We start from the raw sequence: 6,000 nt of genomic DNA, 5'->3' as shown, positions 1-6,000 counted from the left end.
GGCATTTCCTTACACAAGACTTGCAGGCACTGTGGGACTTCATGGGTCTGGGAAAAGCTTTGTTACATAACAAAGTATTTGAAAATGTCATGACAACTGCATGGTTTTTTTTCCTCCTACCTGAAAATCACATTGACAACTTTTCTATTATCTGTGAAAAATAAAAAAGGCAAATTTACACATTTTTCTTATTAGTTACCTACAGAGTGTTTATGTTGTTTGTCAGCGAGTATCAGTTCAGTGTTTCGTTTGTCGATATTAGGGCTGGAAACAACGCAATGACATAAAAAACCTACAAATATTGCTAGATTTCCCCACATAAGAATCACCATGCTGCCCTTGATTTGGTCTCACTGTTTTTCATTCCAGTCATAATTTACTTGTTTTTGCATCCACAAGATAGGCTAGAAATTATTTTTTAAATGCCTTGACTTATTTGGTTTTGCTGTCCTTGGAGTGAAAACATTTTTCAACTGATGGAGAAGTCAGATATTAGAAATCTTATCTCTAGATGTTCAACAAGGACTTGGGCTATCTCCACAGCATATTTTCCATGAATTAGTAAAATTTATACAGAGAATAAATTTCTTCTGCCTATTAATAACTAGGTTTTAGAACTTTTATTCATGGCCAATGTCTAGCCCATATATACTTGTAATATCATTTACAGCTGTTTTTCTTTTATCCCCAAGGACCTTTCCTAAAGACAGTTATGAGTTGAGAAAATTAAGTACTGATTATCTGAACACGTTGTCTGTTTCTATCAGGTCTGTTACCTCTTTCTGGATATCAGTATATTAGAACCTGTTCCCCCATTACTTCTTTTTTTTTGAGACAGAGTCTTGCTCTGTTGCCCAGACTGGAGTGCAGTGGCATGGTCTCAGCTCACTGCAGCCTCCGCCTCCCAGGTTTAAATGATTCTCCTGCCTCAGCCTCCCAAGTAGCTAGGATTACAGGCATGTGCCACCACACCTGGCCAATTTTTGTATTTCTAGTAGAGTGGGAGTTTCGCCATGTTGACCAGGCTGGCCTCAAACCCCTGACCTCAGGTGATCTGCCTGCCTCAGCCTCCCGAAGTGCTGGGATTACAGGCGTGAGCCACTGTGCCTGGCCAACCCATTATTTCTTTCTAAATCTATTCATCCTAGATTGTTTTCTATATGTTATTTGAGGGGAAAGATTCCTCTTACCTCTAAAATTCTTATCTGAGAGGCAGAATCAGTCTTATGATCAGCAGTTTTCAAAAAGTCTGGCAACTCTTGGAGGCATGTAGAGGAGTGATCTGGAAAGTCACTGGAAATTTAGCCCATCCTCTTAGAGGACATTGAGAAGTGCACATTATTACACCCACAGAAAATAAGAGGAAATAAGTAGCCGCTTGGAAGCCTCTTGCTTGGCTAAAAGGGAAAAGTATTGACAGGATCTGTACACTCAGAGTTTACTGTAGTCCCATTTCACAAGTTTAAGAATCAGCACACTTTTTTATTGTTTGTATCTAATAATATACTACCCAGCAATTTGGGGCAAAAATGGCATTGAGTTATTGACGGGTTCTTTTACATGTCAGAGGGCTAAAGAAAATAAGACGAGAAGAGGAAAAAAATATATGTGACTGAAGGAACTTCATGTTATGTTCCAAGAGCACTTTTGTTTTATTTATTGAATTTTACCTATTGAAACTCTGAATTTCCTGCTGCTTATTTATTATTCCTAAATTACAGTTTGGGAATGAGTAAATTAGCTGAAATTTACATGCTCCGGGCATTTTCAGATCATGCAGTAATGCTAAGTGGTATTAGGGTATTCATAAGTGGTGGGATATAAACCAAAACTTGGGGGCACACTTACCAACAGCAGAGGTTTCCTAACACATGACATCTGATAAGCCCTCTCCTAAGAGTCACCTGGGGCATATTAAAAACCCAAATCCATAGATCCTATGCCCACAGATTCTATGTAATTCAGAAGATGTCGGGGGTATAGCTTAGGAAGCTATAATTTTTTGAAAATTCCCCCAGATAATTCTGACGTGCAGCCAAGTTTGAGAACCCCTCTCCTGGGCACTCTAAAGACATAGTTGGATGGTTTCTAAATAAAAGAGAATTGCAAGGTCATAGTTCATGGAGAACAATGGGGGAACAAGAATATTCTTGTTATATTATAGGGGAAAACACCATAAATTTAAAATAACGTAACAAATAAAATTGACTTCTCACTTTATAAGTTGGAGTGAATTCTCTTTTGATTTGCTATTCAAGGGAGACCTGCTATAAAAATGAGTTTAAAATCTAAGGGAACCAGAGGGCAAATATATTTATTCAATTTGGACCATGGCCAGAACACAAGTAGATGTTAACATCAGAAGTCCTGTGAAAAATGACAGTCGTTACACACAGTTATATTATTGAGAATGGAGACTAAGTGTCTTCTGTCAACAAGTGCCCTGTAACTGGTGTGTGAAGTATTTACTGTAGACTCTCCCTTACTGTCAGTACCTAGCAACATTTCCTTCACTAGGATTGTTTTACCATTTCCATCATAAAGCCCATATTTTAAGGGTTGTAACTGGATGGTGGTTTTAATTTTTGTTTGAAACTTGGCAATTTGACTTAGAAAAACATGTACAAATTATTTGAAAGAGGTTTATTTTTATGGTGAAAAGTAGCTCTTGTCAAAGCTTTTTCTATGGTTTGCTTTCAAACGAAAGTTTATAGGCCATTAGTCCATAATGTGAATTAACCCCATTTGATATTTTTTCCTTCCTTTAAAATGGCAAAGGACTGTTATTCACGTTGGTGAAGTGTTTACTACATATTTGCTGTAACTGCATTACATTTTTAAAATCTGATTTCTGTGGGACTTTGGCATTATTATTGTAACTGCTCCAGAATGTACACAGATGGCATAATGGATTCAGAAGCGGTTTTACAGGAACATAGGGGCAATCTATGAAGTAAAAATCCATTTCCAGGATGGCAGCATGAAATGGTCCCATTTGGCTGCCTCATCCCGTGGTGCCTTGGCCTGAGTAGGGGTAAGTGAATAGTTTAGGGGAAACCTGAATCAGTTCAAATCTAAGTCTCCTTAAAAATGCAGGAAGAAAAAAGTCTCTTAGTTTTCTCAACTGAACCTTTGTTGTTGTTTATTCAGAAACAGTAAAAACAATTTATTTATATATAGTTCCTGTTATGTGTTGAGTGACATTCCTCGTGTCAGAGGAACAAAGGTGGATGGCCAACACTCCCTGCCCTGGAGGAGCTTAGAGTCTGTTGAGGAAAGACAGATTCGGCAGCAACTAAGTGTGGTATGGCCTGAGTGTTACCACCAATATGGTGAAATTATTTTGGAAGCAAAGAGAGGGAGCCACTAACTGCTTTTTCACTTCAGTGTATGATCTTTCTTTAGTTCTAGAAAGAAACATTTTTTTTCTGTTTCTGTTCTCACTTAGTAGATGCTTCTCTCCTAGTATTCTGTGTCAGCTATTAATAGTAAGACGGTGTATTCATTTGCTAGGACTGCTATAACAAAGTACCATGGATGAGGTGGCTTAACCAACTGTATTTCCTCACATTTCTGGAGGCTAGAAGTCTGAGAGCAAGGTGTCAGCAAGGTTGGTTTCTCCCCAGCTTCTTTTTTTTTTTTTTTGAGATGAAGTCTCGCTCTGTCACCCAGGCTGGAGTGCAGTTGCGCGATCTTGGCTCACTGCAACCTCTGCCTCCTGGGTTCAAGCAATTCTCCTGCCTCAGCCTCCTGAGTAGCTGGGATTACAGGTGCACGCCACCACACCTGGCTAATTTTTGTATTTTTAGTAGAGATGGGGTTTCACCATGTTGGTCAGGCTGATCTCAAACTCCTGATCTCGTGATCCGCTTGCCTTGGCCTCCCAACGTGCTGGGATTACAAGTGTGAGCCACCACACTGGGCCAGGTCTCTCTTCAACTTCTAAGGGGCTATCTTCTCCCAGTATCTTCCCTCTGTACCTAATCTCCTCTTCTTATACTGACACTGGTCATATTGGATTGGGTCCCATCCTAATGACCTCATTTTACCTTAATTCTTTAAAGGCCCAATAACAGTCCATTCTAATACAGTCCACTCCAGATACAGTCTCATTCTAAGGTACAAAGGGTTAAGACTTCAACCCACCTTCAGTATGAATTTTGGGGGGACGCAATTCAGTCCATAACTGATGATCTACTTGAATTTCTTAATAAATTCCTTAGAACACATTGGATTTGTCTCTGCCAGAATTGGAACACTAGGATGTAGAATTCTGTTGAGGACAGAAATTGGAGTTGCAGCATAGAGGCTAGCTAAAAGATGACGATTTACCCATAGGAGAACTATCTGTTGGAAAGCCTGACTTCCCAACTGGGGTCTCTTTAGGCCTAGATGGACTATTCTTCACATCACCCTGTTTCTCGCAAAGTGCTATGGGCAGCCTTGAGTGTCCCAGCCTCCTCAGCTGCACCTGCAAAGATTGCAGTTTTCTTGCTCCTCTCAACCAGGTGAAATCCCACATTGACCTCCCCTCTTGATCCTCATATGCTTTCTTTTCTTTTTTTTTTTCCCCCTTAAACTTTTCAGTTTCTTGTCATCTCTTTTGTTCTGTCTTTTCTTTAGGCCTGGCGGTGACATCTGCAGGCACTCTTGTTTCCTAACATGCCACCCAGAAGAACTAGGCTTCCCCTTTTAAAGTACTTTATAGTTTCCTATTGTCCTTTCATGTGTGTGACACAAATTCTCACAGTACTCCTGTGAGGCAGCAGTGGATTATGCTCATTATATTGATGGAGAAATTAAAAGTTGCTGAAGTTCCTTGACATTTGCAGATTTAACACCTGTCGCTTGAACTCTTTGCAGGTGATACTGAAGGTAGGTAATATGTTGTGTGTGTTATTTTGCTGATGCCAAATTTAAATTGAACTGAAAGAATATCCAGTCACTTAACTAATGAGCAAGCCAAGCCAACTGCTCCTCACCCACACTGCCACGGGGTCTTGTTCTGTGTTCCCCGTCAGCTAGGTAGTTACCCTCATGAAGTGCTAATAATTATATTATTTTGTGGAAAATGGTCTCCAAAACAAAGACAACAGCTAGTATTGAAAAGGGTCTTAAAAGGTAGTATTTTTTAAGCCAGAAAATAAGAGTTTTATAGAAGAAATTCTGTGCTTTGGTGTACATGGGAATTTGGAGATTTTGGAAAGTCTCAAGATGGGTCCCATTTCAGTGTTAAGGATTTTCGCTATATTTCCTGAACTGTTAAAGTGAAAGCAGGAAAGTTTCATCATGAAAGTAGCAAAGAGCCCCTGTGGTTCTCTCTAAGCTAGTTGACGTCCTTAGAATTTACTTGGTTAAATCCTTAACAAAATATTAAAAAGAAAACTGTCAGAGAGGACCTGTCTGGTCCATTTCTTCTTAGGCCACTTTTTGAAGCCCACTGGTTGTGTTATTCCATTGAAAAACTGTTGCTGAACTTTGGGGACAAGCTTTTTCTGTTTTTAATAACTAATAACAGGTAAAGCACACACAAAACAGTTCGCATCTATTCATTCTTAAAATTATGTTTTTTTAATAATTGTGCAATTTTCTTTAGAAAAATAGATTTTAAGATGAGTAACTGTAAACTGCATTTTTTATTTCATTTTCTTACAAATAAAAAAATGATCTGAGGGTTTTTAAACATTCTTTCTTTGATTAGTTTAAGGAGATTTTTATGGTAGGAGGCTCTGACTTGACACTTCAGAACATAGCTATCTGTTTATTATAAAGAAGGGATTGTGGCGGTTCCAAGATCGCCAAATAGGAACAGCTCCAGGCTACAGCTCCCAGCGTGAACAACACAGAAGATGGGTGATTTCTGCATTTCCAACTGAGGTACCGGGTTCATCTCACTGGGGCGTGTCAGAAAGTGGGTGCAGGACAGTGGGTGCAGCCCACCAAATGAGAGCCGAAGCAGGGTGAGGCATCACCTCACCTGGGAAGCACAAGGGGTGAGGG

General features: G+C 39.5%; 1 protein-coding gene across 3 annotated transcripts in view; it reads left to right on the top strand.

The window, feature by feature from the left end:
- The window catches only part of POLA1 (DNA polymerase alpha 1, catalytic subunit), a 324,710-nt gene that overhangs the window by 239,243 nt on the left and 79,467 nt on the right, over window positions 1-6,000 (top strand). The gene's annotated exons all lie outside the window — the stretch shown is intronic.

The sequence above is a fragment of the Piliocolobus tephrosceles genome, chromosome 12 (assembly GCF_002776525.5).
Source record: "Piliocolobus tephrosceles isolate RC106 chromosome 12, ASM277652v3, whole genome shotgun sequence".
Lineage (NCBI taxonomy): Eukaryota > Metazoa > Chordata > Mammalia > Primates > Cercopithecidae > Piliocolobus > Piliocolobus tephrosceles.
Note: the sequence above shows the minus strand (reverse complement) of the source record. Positions and strands in the feature narration are given on the sequence as shown.